The 13,391-nt window shown below is 38.5% G+C and overlaps 1 pseudogene; it reads right to left on the reverse strand.

The window, feature by feature from the left end:
* Positions 1-7,789: 7,789 nt before the first annotated feature.
* Positions 7,790-8,290, reverse strand: LOC118622907 (annotated as a pseudogene).
* Positions 8,291-13,391: the final 5,101 nt, after the last annotated feature.

Consider the following 13,391-nt stretch of genomic DNA (forward strand, 5'->3'; position numbering starts at 1 on the left):
CCAGAGAGCTGCTGGGGATTGTCAGGAAGAGGGGACAGGACAGAACAACAGAGCAAGAGACTGGAGATGTTGATGTGAATGTTGATGTGATCGACCAGATATTATTCTCTGTATTATTGAAAACCAAGAGCTCAGAACTTGTCACAGATTTATCTCATATTCTTTTACATTTTTGTTATGTCTAATGGCATAGAACACATAGGCATAAATATGCCTTCACATAACCAATGGACATAGACAACAATGCTGGGGGGCAGGGATGGGGGGACCGTGTCAATGGGGGAAAAGAGAGAAACATTTGTAACAAAAATAAATGAATTAAAGAAATAAAAGAATGAATTATAAAAGTTCACTTTATTAACTTCCACACTTGCCCTGTAAACCTTGGTCCTAGAATAGATGGAAGGGCAGTGCTTATTAAAGTGTGCATTTTGTTGTCTCGTAATATTGGATATATGTTGATGGAAGGTAAAGGGAGTGCGGAATTTTTCCAGCCACCTGTGGGGCCCCTAGAGTGCTGAGTCACTGTCTTCAGGACGGAGACAACATGTTTTTCAGTGGGTGCCAGCAGTGACATCATGGTGAGAATGCTCCTGTTAGATCAAGACCCTCAAGAGAAAGCAGAGGGTCTCATTTTTATGAGGCTAACTGGGACTTCCCATGGTTCTTACCAGTGCCACCTGGTGTCAGCTGTTTTCTCTCCACTTGGTTCTAACCAATCTAACACACTTATTAAAAGTTCAAACCAGCACTTACATCACCATCATAACGTTGTTTATAATTCTAGGCCTAGAGGATTTCATTAATTTAATCTGTAGTCTGGTGATCAAAGGTGAAGTTCATTACATAGGCATTGAGTCAAAGAAACAGTCTCATGAGGAGTTTTCCTGGCATTTCTTCTGGCCTTAGTTCTGGAAGGAGGAAGTGTTGGGAAGGGTTGATAAACTGGGAATAAAGGCAAGTTTGAGGGGTTGGACCCCTGATGAAGGAGATTTATTTAGTGGGAGAGGTACCAATGTAAGAGTGTATTGTCAGAGAGCAGGATTTTCAGGTTTACATTTGAGATGCATTCTGAGGCAGTGTTGTAGAGTAGAATATGAACTAAGGAGTCTGATCAGCATGGTTTAGAATCCCAGCCACTACTATCTCTAAATAGTGGTGCTATAGCTGAACGTTAGGTTTGTTGTGAGGTTGTAGATAGTGATGCAAAGCCACTGATATGGTGCCCAGCACTTGGTGAGTACAAAGGAAATCAGATAGGCTAAGTCATCAACATGAACACTGAAGTTCCCCAGATGCTGGCAGGAGTCCAGAAAAGAGGGACTTTGAGCTAGATGCAAGGCCTTCTGGTGCACTGCAGGAGAGGATGGAAAAGGGTGGTGTTACAGGATAGCACATGCTTCAAAGGAAGAGGCTCTCCAGGACAGATAGAACAGCAGTGGTTTGGAAAAGACAATGAAGAGTGAGAGAGTGAGTGGACTTTTCATGGGGTGCGCCTGGAGGAATGTACTAACTCCACATCACTCAGAGGCTTTTCTTCTGCCAAACCCCAGGGCCATTTCAGAAGCTTATCCTGCTTCTCAAAAAAGATTATTTTTCCTTTTTCACTGATTCATACTCTTGGAGTAGAGTCTACTTTTTTCTTTTCTTTTAGCAGTTGCTAACACTTTCTTTCCCTAGATTTCTGATCTCAAAAATAGCTGTGGAGTGGGTGGGACACATTCACCTGGTTACCTTTCCTTTTCTTTATTGACCCTGAAGATCAGCAAATACCATTTAACTTTTTAAAAACCTGTGGTAAAACACACATAATGTAAAACTTACCATAATCATGTTTAAATGTATAATTCAGTGGCATTTGGTACATTCACATTATTGTACAACTATCATCTCCAGAACTCTTTTAATTCAGCAAAACTGAAACTCTGTACTCGTTAAACAAACCCGTAGTCTGTCTTCTCCAAGCCCTTGCAACCACCATTCTGCTTTCTGTCTCATGAATAAGCAAATACCATTTTTGTTTAAAGGACTTCAGGACTCTTCAACTGAAAATTGCAAATGGAGACGAGAGCAAATAGACCAAACGTAGATGTAAGCAATGTACCTCCTGTGCAGCAGGAGCTCCACCTTTTTTTTATCTCTCCAGGTTGTTTATTGTCAGTCTGTTATAGGTAGGGAACCTCAGAAAGTGTAATGTTGCTCTCTTTTTTCCGGGGGTCAGGTGTCTTGGCTGCTGCAGGACTATGGGTTCCTCTACCCCCACCCTTTGCAGCTAGAGACACTCGAGTCTTCAGCTCTAATCCACAGAATAGCTATTCTTTTTTATTTTTTAACATAAAATTTTTTTAAAATTTCAGTTCACAGTCAATATTATTTTATATTGGTTTCAGATGTACCGCATAGTAGTTAGACATTTATATCATCTATTAAGTGACCCTCTCGTAAGTGTAGTACACACCTGGCACCATACATAGCTATTATAATATTATTGACTATATTCTTTATGCTGTACTATTTTGTAACTACCAATTTGTAATGGTTAATCCTTTTGCCTTCTTTGCCCAACCCCCAACCCATTCCCATTTGGCAACTCTCAGACTCTATGAATCCATTTCTGTTTTGTTTGTTCACTTATTTTGTTCTTTAGATTCTACATATAAGTGACATCATATGATATTTGTCTTTGTCTATCTTATTTCACCTAGCATAATACCCTCTAGGTCTATCCATGTTGTTGCAGATGGTAAAATTTCATTCTTTTTTATAGCTGAGTAATATTCCATTCTATATATGTATCACATCTTCTTTGTCCAATCAACTATTGATGGGCACTTGGGTTGCTTCCATATCTTGGCTATTGTAAATAACATTGCAATGAACATGGAGGTGCATATATCTTTTTGAATTAGTGTTTTGGATTTCTTCACACAAATAACCAGAAGTGGAATTGCTGGATCACAAGGCAGTTCTATTTTTACTCATTATCTTATTCTACGCAGATATTTTCTGTGGGAGAAGACACCTTACTCCTATTTCTTACCCCTGCCTCTCTTTCTTGCTCCCACTGAATCCTTTTCTCCTTCTTCCTCAGTCCCCTTTTCAAGCTCCCTATCCTGGTGACCTACACCTTCCCTTAGGAAGTGCTCTTTCATCACTTTTTGTATCTTACACACTTCAGCTTGTCAGGCTTGCTGGCAGCTGATGAAGTACCCTTTCTGAGGGGGAGGGGGTAGACTCCAGGCGTGTATGCAGGAGGCTTGCTGGGCTTTAGTAGTGGGGTACTCAGCAGTCCCTTCTCCCTTGGGGCTGATTGTATTTGGCTGAACTCAACTTTGAGGAGCACTAAGAACAGCTCTCAGGCTCTTCCTAAAAGGCTGAGTGGAGGTCTGTCCTGGGGAAGCATTTACTTAACAGTACTGTGTTTTGCTTTTTATCATTAGAATCACTCTGTAAAAGAAGCATTGTGTGTGCATGAAATTCTTAGAGCTGCCTTGTTTTTTGAGGAATAAATCTGAAAACCACCACAAGCCCAGTCTGATAGAGCCATTCTTAGATTCAGCCACAACTCTTTTAGTCAGGCATGGATACATGTTACTGAAGTGACAAGGCACAGGCAGATTAGAAATTTATGGTAAAACAAACTATTGGAGACATTATACTCACTAGAATTTTACACATTCAATTTTATTATTTATAATTTCTTGCATCAGGCCTTTTAAATCTTGGAAAGAGAGCAGAGGTTTGGGAGTTTTTTGTTTTTGTTTTTTCTTTTGTGCTGTTTAGGAATAAATTCCCTTACTTTCACAGGTCACACAGATTGTTTGGACTACCCTTGTGGAATGCTCTAGAGGAGGCCTCTTGATATTGTGATTAAGGTGTAACTGTATCAGGAGCTCCACTTAGCTGTTTCCAATGAAATACAGTGAAAAGGCACACTTGGAATCTGACCCACAAGGAATAGCTTGGGTTCTCAGGCCAAAGTCATAATTTTGGATTTGCTTATTTATTTTATGTTATTATTTTTTATTAATTTATTTTTGTTACAGATGTTTCTCCTCTTCCCCCCATTGACACCCTCCTCCCAGTACCCCCCCCCATCCCCATCCCCAGCATTGTTGTCTATGTCCATGATTATGCATACATGCATATAAATTCTGTGGTTTATTTCTTTCCTTCTCCGTCCCTCACCACCGGACCTCTTCTGAGGTTTGTAAGTCTGTACCCTACTTCTATGTCTCTGGGTCTATTTTGTTAGTCAGTTTGTTTTGTTCATTATAGTCCACAAATAAGAAAGACCATGTGATATTTGTCTTTCTCTGATTGGCTTATTTTGCTTAGGATAATACTCTGCAGTCCCTCCATGTTGTCTCAAAAGATGAGAGATCTTTCTTTCTTACAGCTGCATAGTATTCCATTGTGTATATGTACCACAACTTCTTTATAACTCCTCTACTGATGAACACTTGGGCTGCTTCAAGATCTTAGCGACTGTAAATAGTGCTGCTATGAACATAGGGGTGCATATATTCTTTCTGAATGGAGTTTCAGGCTTCTTAGGATATATTCCTAGAAGTGGGATCACTGGGTCAAATGGCAGATCGATTTTTAATTTTTTGAGGTAACACCATATTGTTTTCCATAGTGGCTGCATCAATCTGCATTTCCACTAGCAGTGTACTAGAGTCCCCTTTTCTCCATACCCTCACCAGCACTTGTTTGATGATTTGTTGATGGCGGCCATTCTGACAGGTGTGAGGTGATACCTCATTGTTGTTTTAATTTGCATCTCTCTGATGATTAGTGATGTTGAGCATTTTTTTATATGTCTCGGCCATTTGTATGTCCTGTTTGGAGAGTTGTCTATTTAGGTCCTCCGCCCATTTTATACTTGGATTCTTTGTCTTCCTTTTGTTGAGTTGTAGGAGTACTCTACATATTTTGGAAATTAGCCCTTTATCTGATGTATCATTGTCAATTATGCTCTCCCATATAATGGGTTCCCTTTCCATTTTAATGGTTCTTTGGCTGTGCAGAAGCATTTTAGTTCTATGTAGTCCCATGTATTAATTTTTTTCTTTGTTTCTCTTGCCTTAGGCATTGTATCAGTGAACATTCTGCTGTGTGTTATGTCTGAAATTTTGTTGCCTACATTTTCTTCTAGGATTTTTATGGGTTCATGTGCCACATTTAAGTCTTTTATCCATTTGAGTTTATTCTTGTGTGTGGTGTAAGTTGGTGGTCTAGTTTTATGTTTTTTTGCATGTAGCTGTTCAATTTTCCCAACACCATTTATTGAAGAGGCTGTCTTGACTCCACTCTATGCTCTTGACACCTTTATCAAAAATTAATTGAGCATATTGTCTTGGGTCAATTTCTGAGTTCTCTGTTTTGTTCCATTGATCTATATGCCTGTTTTTGTACCAGTATCAGGCTGTTTTGATTACAATGGCTTTGTAGTATAACCTGATATCCGGTATTGTGATCCCTCTACTTTGTTATTTTATTTTATTTTTTTAAAGATTGCTGTGGCTATTTGGGGTCTTTTTTGGTTCCATATAAACTTTTGGAGTATTTATTCTAGTTCTGTGAAATGTCTTTGATATTTGGATGGAAAATGCATTAAATCTATAGATTGCTTTGGGTGGTATGGACATTTTAATGCTGTCAATTCTAATCCACGAACAAATTCTATGCTTCCACTTTTCTATATCTTCCTCTATTTCTTTTTTCAATGACCTGTAGTGTTTGTGACGAGGTCCTTTACTTCTTTGGTTAGGTTTACTCCTACGTATCTTAATTTTTTTGCTGTGATAGTAAATGGGATTGGTTTTTCATTTTCTATGAGTTCATTGTTTGTGTATAAGAATGCTGTCGATTTCTTGATGTTAATTTTATATGCTGCTACTTTGCCAAATTCATTTATTAAATCTAGTAAATTTTTGATGGAGTCTTTAGGGTTTTCTACATATGGTAACATCATCTAAAAATAATGACAATTTCACTTCCTCCTTTCCAATTTGGATCCTTTTTATTTTTTCTTCATATCTAATTGCTGTGGCTGAGACTTCCAGTACTACTTTAAATAAGAGTGGCCAAAGTGGGCATTCCTGCCATTTTTCTGTTCTTAAGGGAAATGCTTTTAGTTCTTGCCCATTGAGTATGATGTTGGCGATAAATTTTTCATCTGTGGCCTTTATTATGTCGAGATATGATTCCTCTATTTCCACATTGCTGAGTATTTTTTATCAGAAATGGTGCTGGATTTTGTTGAATGCCTTTTCATCATCTATTGATATAATCATATGGTTTTAATTTTGTTTATGTGGTGTATCACATTTATTGATTTGTGAATATTGTACCATCCTTGAATCCCTGGGACAAGTCCCATTTGGTAATGATGAATAATTTTTTTATGTATCTCTGGATCTGATTTGCTAATATTTTGTTAAGTATTTTGGCATCTGTGTTTATCAGAAATACTGGCCTGTAGTTTTCTTTCTTTGTAGTGTCTTTATCTGGTTTGGAATTAGGATCATGCTGGCCTCATAAAATGAGTTTGGAAGTCTTCCACCTTCTTGGATTTTTTGGAATAGTTTGAGGAGAATGAGTGTTAGATTTTTTTTTGAATGTTCAGTAAAACTCCCCCTTGAAGCTGTCCGGGCCTGGGTTTTTGTTTGTGGGAAGTTTCTTAATTACATCTTCAATTTCCTTAGTTGTTATTGGTCTGTCCAAGTTTTCTATCTTTTCCCAGTTCAGTTTTGGGAGACTGTGTTTTTCTAGAAATTTGTCCATTTTGCCTAGATTGTCCAATTTATTTGCATTTAATTGTTTACAGTATGTTTTAATGATCCTTTGTATTTCTGCGATGTCAGTTGTTACTTCTCTTTTGTTTCTGATTTTGTTTATTTGGGTCCTCTCCTTTTGTTTCCTAGTGAGTCTGGCTAAGGGTCCATCAATCTTGTTTATCTTTTTAAAGAATCAACTCTATGTTTCATTGATTTTTGAATTTTTTTTCAGTTTCTTTGTCTTTTTTATTTTCTCCTCTGACCTTTACTATTTCTTTTCTTCTGCTTACTCTTGGTTTTCCTTTTGGTTTACTTTGTAGTTCTTTAAGTTGTAGGGTGAGAGTATCAATTAGGAACTTTTCCTGTTTCTTGAGGTAGGCCTGGAGTGCTATGAACTTCCCTCTCAGGATTGCTTTTGCTGTATCCCATAGATTTCGTGTTGTTGTGTGTTCATTTTCATTGGTTTCCAGGAAGTTTTTAATTTCTTCCTTAATCTCCTTGGTAACCCATCATTGTTTAATAACATGCTATTTAGCCTCCATGTGTTTGAATGTTTCTGTTGTAATTGATTTCTAGTTTCATGCCATTGTGATTTGAGAAAGTGCTTGAGATGATTTCAATCTGCTTGAATTAGTGGAGACTTACTTTGTGTCCTAACATTTGGTTGATCTTCAAGAATGTTCCGTGTGCATTTGAGAAGAATGTATATTGTGCAGCTTTGTGGTGAAATATTCTATAAATATCAATTAAGCTCAACTGTTCTAGTTAGTCATTTAAGGATTCTGTGTCCTTGTTAATTTGTCTTGTTAATTTTTTGTCTAGAAGATATATCCAGTGGTGTCAGTGGGGTGTTAAAGACACCAACCATGTTGTATTGCTATTGATCTGTCCCTTGAAGTTCTCCAGAAGTTTTAAAATATATTTTGTTGCACCTGTATTTGGTGCATATGCTTTTATTTTAGTGTAAAAATTTTTATATTTAGAATTAGCCAGCTGGACTCAGTTTAGATGATCTCAATTTTGTTGGCAACATCCAAAGCATCATAGTCAGGAGCCAGTTGAGCATAGGCTTTCTTTTCGCCATCAGGCCTGATCAGGGTGTTGATCTTGGCCACATCAATGTCACAGAGCTTCTTCACAGCCTGTTTGATCTGGTGTTTGTTGGCCTTGACATCCACAATGAACACAAATGTATTGTTGTCTTTTATCTTCTTCATGACTGACTTGGTAGTCAGGGGAAATTTGATGATGGCGTAGTGGTCAAGCTTGTTTCTCCTGGGTGTGCTCTTCCAAGAATATTTTTGCTGCTTTTGGAGACTCAGTATCTTAGGCTAACAGAAGGTGGGTGAAGTGCAGATCTTTTGTGTGTGTGTGTGTGTGTGTGTGTGTGTGTGTGTGACTGTGGACGCCTTTCAGCACTGCTTTCTTTGCCTTTAAAGACTTCGCTTTGGCTTCAACTCTAGGAGGGGCAGGGGCTTCTTCTTGGCCTTTGGCGCCATCTTCATAAAAAGTGGTGCATAAATGTTTACCAGGGTTATATCCTCTAGTTGGATTGATCCCTTTAATATTATGTAGTGACCACATTCTTTGTCTGTTATTATGGCCCTTGTTTTGAAGTCTATTTTATCAGATATGAGTATTGCTACACCAGCTGTTTTTAAAATTTCTATTTGCTTGAAAAATTTTTTACCATCCCTCCAATTTTATCCTGTGTGAGTCTTTTCTTGTGAGGTGGGTCTTTTTTAGGGGGGGAAATATATATATATATATATATATATATATATATATATATATATATTCTCCTGTTTTTCTTATCCAGTCAGCTACCCTATGTCTTTTGATTGGAGCATTTAGGCCATTTACATTTAAGGTTATTATTGATAGATACTCATTAGTTGCCATTTTTATTTTATGCCTATGTTCCTTTTTCTCTCTCTATTTCTTCTTCTTCTTCTTCTTCTTCTTCTTCTTCTTCTTCTTCTTCTTCTTCTTCTTCTTCTTCTTCTTCTTCTCCTCCTCCTTCTCCTTCTTCTCCTCCTTCTCCTCCTTCTCCTCCTTCTCCTCCTTCTCCTCCTTCTCCTCCTTCTCCTCCTTCTCCTCCTCCTTCTCCTTCTCCTTCTCCTCCTTCCTCCTCCTCCTCCTCCTCCTCCTCCTCCTCCTTGTTCTTTCTTCTTCTTCTTACAATAGTTCTTTAACATTTCTTGCAGTGCTGGTTTGGTGGTGGTAAATTCCTTTAGCCTTTTTTTTTTTTTTTTTTTTGTCTGTGAAGCTTTTTATTTCACCTTCAATTTTAAATGATAGCCTTGCTGGATAGAGTAGTCTTGGATTCAGACCCTTGCCTTTCATTACTTTGTATACTTCATGCCACTCCCTTCTGGCCTGCAGTGTTTCTATTGAGACATCAGCTGACTGTCTAATGAGAGCTCCCTTGTAGATCACTTTCTGTCTTTCTCTTGCTTCCTTTAAGAGTCTTTCTTTGTCTTTAATGCTTGCCATTTTAATTATGATGTGTCTAACTGTGGGACTTTTTGGATTCATCTTGCTTGGGTCTCTGTGTTTCCTGGACTTGTGTGACTTTTTCCTTCACCAATTTAGCAATGTTTTCTGTCATTATTTTTTCAAAAAGGGTCTCTATTCCTTTCTCTGATTGTTCTCTTTTCAGTACCCCTGTGATGCAGATGTTGTTACGTTTTGTATTGTCTCAAAGCTCCTTTAAACTCTCCTCTTGCTTTTTAATTTTTTTCCCATTTGCTTCTCTATTTGGGTGGTTTTTTTCTACCTTGTCTTCTAACTCACTGATTCAGTTCAGCTTCTTCTAATCTACTGTTGAATCCTAAGGTATTTTTCATAACAGCTATGTTATTCTTTATTTCCTCCTCATTTTTATTTCTAGCTTCTACCTCTTTTTTAAAGCTGATGTAGTTCCCACTGAGCTCTTCATAATTCTTATTAGGTTGCTTGTAATTCTCAGTCAATTGTTTGAGCACCCTTAAAATCATTTCTTTGAATTCTCTATCTGACAAATTGCTTTATTCCATTTCCTGTAGTTCCTTTTTTGGTGATTCTTCCTTTTCTTTCATATGGGTGTTGTTTCTTTTTAAAATTTGTTTCACCATTTTAGCAGTCTGGTAGTTCTAGGCCTGGTGAGGGATGTTGGAATGTGTAGGCAGGCTGGTGTGTATCAAATAAGGCTGCTGTGCCCCCAAGATTGGTTTGGGTATGGTGCTTCTTGCCTGCTTTGGGTCCTGGAGGATTGACTACTGGCAGCTGGTATTGGTCTATCAGGTTAGGTGCTCTTTGGATGCGTGGTTCCAGCTGGTACACTGCTCAGGTGCATGGTCCTGCTGGTGTGCTGCTGCAGTGTGTGGGTCCTGCTGGTGCACTGCTGGGGTGCATGGGTCCTGCTGGTGTCTCCTGAGGTGTGTGGTTTCTGGGGTTATGCTGCTGGGGTGTGTGGGTCCCACTGGTGTTTTGCTGGGATGCACTGCTGCATGGTGGGGCTCAGCTCCTGATTAGTTGCTGCTGGGGCCAAGAGTCAGCTCCCGGTTTGCACTACTACTGCTGCTGCTGTGCTTTCAGCTCCCAATTCTCTGCTGCTGTTGGGGGCTGAGGATGCTCAGTTCCTGGTACTTTGCAGCTGCTGGGGGAGGGGCTCCATTCCAAATCTACTGCTGCAGTTGTCAGGGGCAGGTCTTGGCTGTCCGAGTTGCTGTTTGGGCTGCGGCACCACTCCTGATCAGCCTCTGCTGATGCCACTGGGGATGGGTCTCAGCTGCTGATCTGTGCTGCTGCTGCTTGGGGATGGATGTCCAATCCCAAGCGTCAGCTGCTGTTGGAGGTGAGGCTCCACTCCCACTCAGGCCATGTTGCTGTGGGGGAAGATACTGGGCTCACAAGCTGGTGCTAGTGCTGCTGGGGATGTGTCTTGGCTCCTGATACTATTTTCATTACATGGTCAACTCGGGGGCAAACAAACACCACCACCTCTCACCAGGCAACTCCAACAAGCAGGTGATGGTGGCTTGCATTGAGCTCCCTACTGGCCAGACACTTTGTGTCAAAGAGAGCCCAGGGAAACAGACAATAGTAGAGGGACAATGCAGATGTCATACATAAACAACCATGATCATAATTTAACCAGAAAGAGGAGTGAAAGAGAGCAATGACCTGCAGATCCCTGCCTGGTTCAGCAATTTTTCTGGCACACAGAAGCCCAGGCTAGCTCCAGCCCCCCTCCCCCTTTCCATTTGCATGAAAATTTTTTTTCCATCCCTTCACATTCAACCTGTGTGAATCTTTTGTTGTGAGGTGAGTCTCTTGTAGGTTAGTATTGATAGGTACTTATTTGTTATCATTTTTATTCCTTATGACTGTGTTCCTCTGTATCTATTTCTTCTTACAATAGTCCTGTTAGCATTTTTTGCAATGCTGGTTTTGTTGTAGTAAACTCCTTTAGCCTTTTTTTTTTTTTTTTCTGTGAAGTTCTTTATTTTACCTTCAATTTTGAATGATATCCTTGCTGGATAGAGCAGCCTTGGATTCAGTCCCTTGCTTTTCATTATTTTGTATACTTCATGCCACTCCCTTCTGGCCTGCAGTGTTTCTATTGAGAAATATTCCAACATTCCATGTTTTTATTGGGAAATACTCAGTGTTTTAAATTTAATTAAAAAATTTTAGACATGGAAGAAGGGAGAGAGAATGAGAGAAACATTAATGTGTCTCCCTTATGTTCCCTCTCTGGGGATCAAACCCACAACCTAGGTATGTGCCCTAAGCGTGAATCAAACCCATGACCTTTGGTGCATGGGATGATGTTTTAACCAACTGAGCCACACTGGCCAGGGCTCAGTTGCATTTTTATACACCTACAATGAACTATCGAAAAGGGAATCAATCCCATTTACAATTGCTTCAAAAAACAAAATACCCCCTCCCCCCCCCCCAACAACAACACCTAGGAATAAGTTTAGCCAAGGATGTGAAAGACCTGTACTCTGGAAATTATAAGACACCAAAGAAAGAAACTGAAAAAGATAAAAATTAGTAGAAGCATATACGGTGTTCATGGATAGGAAGAATTAACATCAATAAAGTGTCCATATTACTCAAAGCAATTTAAAGATTCAACACAATTTTTATTAAGATATCAATGGCATATTTCAGAGAAGTAGAACAATTATTTCAAAAATTTATATGGAATCACAAAATACCCTGAATAGCCACAGCAATCTTGGGAAAGAAGAACTAATTTGGAGGAATCATGCTACCTGATATGAAACTATACTACAAGGTCATAGTAATCAAAACATCATGGTACTGGCATAAAAACAGACATATTGATCAATGGAACAGAATAGAGAGCCCAGAAATAAACCCACCTTTTTACAGTCATTTAATATTTGACAAAAAAGGCAAAACATATAATGGGGTAAAAATCGTCCAATTTCCCATTCCATTTATTGAATAGACTGATACATGCAAAAAAAAAAAAAATAGATAAAGCTAGACCACCTTATTACACCATACACAAGAATAGCCTCAGAATGGATTAAAATGTTAGACTTGAAACCATGAAAATCCTAAATGAAAACATGCAATAAAATCTTGGACATTTCTTATAGCATTATTTTTTTTCTCTGAGATATCTCCTCAGACAAGAGAAACAAAGGAAAAAATAAATAGATGGGACTACATCTAACTAAAAAGTTTTTGCACAGCAAAGAAAACTATCAACAAAATGAAAAGTCAACTCACTGAATGAAAGAACATATTCACCAATGGTACATCTGATAAGGGGTTAATATCCAAAATTTATAAAGAATTTATAAAACTCAACACCAAAATAATCATACAATCTGGTTAATTAACTGGGCAGAGGACTTGAACACACATTTCTCCAAGGAGGACATATAGGTGGTTACTAGATATATAAAAAGATGTTCAACATCACTAATCATCAGAGAAGTGAAAATTAAAAACACAAGGAGATATCACCTCACATTTATCAGAATGGTTGTTATCAATAATTCAACAAACAAGTGTTGGTGAGGATGTGGAGAAAAGAGAACCCTCATGTATTCTTGGTAGCAGTGTAGCCACTGTGGAAGTATAGAGGACCTTCAAAAAATTTAAAAAATAAAACTGTCTTATTAACCAGTGATTCCACTGTTAGGAATTTATCTGAATTAATCCAAAATACTAATTCTAAAGAATATGTACCTCTATGTTCATTGAAACATTATCTACAATAGCCAAGATTTGGAAGCAGCCCAATTGTCTATTAGTAGATGAGTGGATAAAAAAGCTGTGGTACGTTTACACAGTGGAATACTACTCGGCCATAAAAAAGACAGAACTCTCTCCCTTTGCAACAGTATTGATGGACCTGGAGAGCATTATGCTAAGTGAAATAAGCCAGTCAGAGAAAGACAATTACCATATGAGTAGAATCTAATGAACAAAATGAACTAATAAGCAAAACAGAGACAGACTCACAAAGAGCAGGCTGAAAGCTATTGGAGGTGAAGGAGGTTGGGGGGTTTGGTGTAGGGGTATAGGGATTTAGCAAAAAAGATAAAAAACTAATGGACAGGGACAACGATA

This window comes from Molossus molossus, unplaced genomic scaffold, assembly GCF_014108415.1.
Source record: "Molossus molossus isolate mMolMol1 unplaced genomic scaffold, mMolMol1.p scaffold_m16_p_9, whole genome shotgun sequence".
In the NCBI taxonomy this organism is placed as follows: Eukaryota; Metazoa; Chordata; class Mammalia; order Chiroptera; family Molossidae; genus Molossus; species Molossus molossus.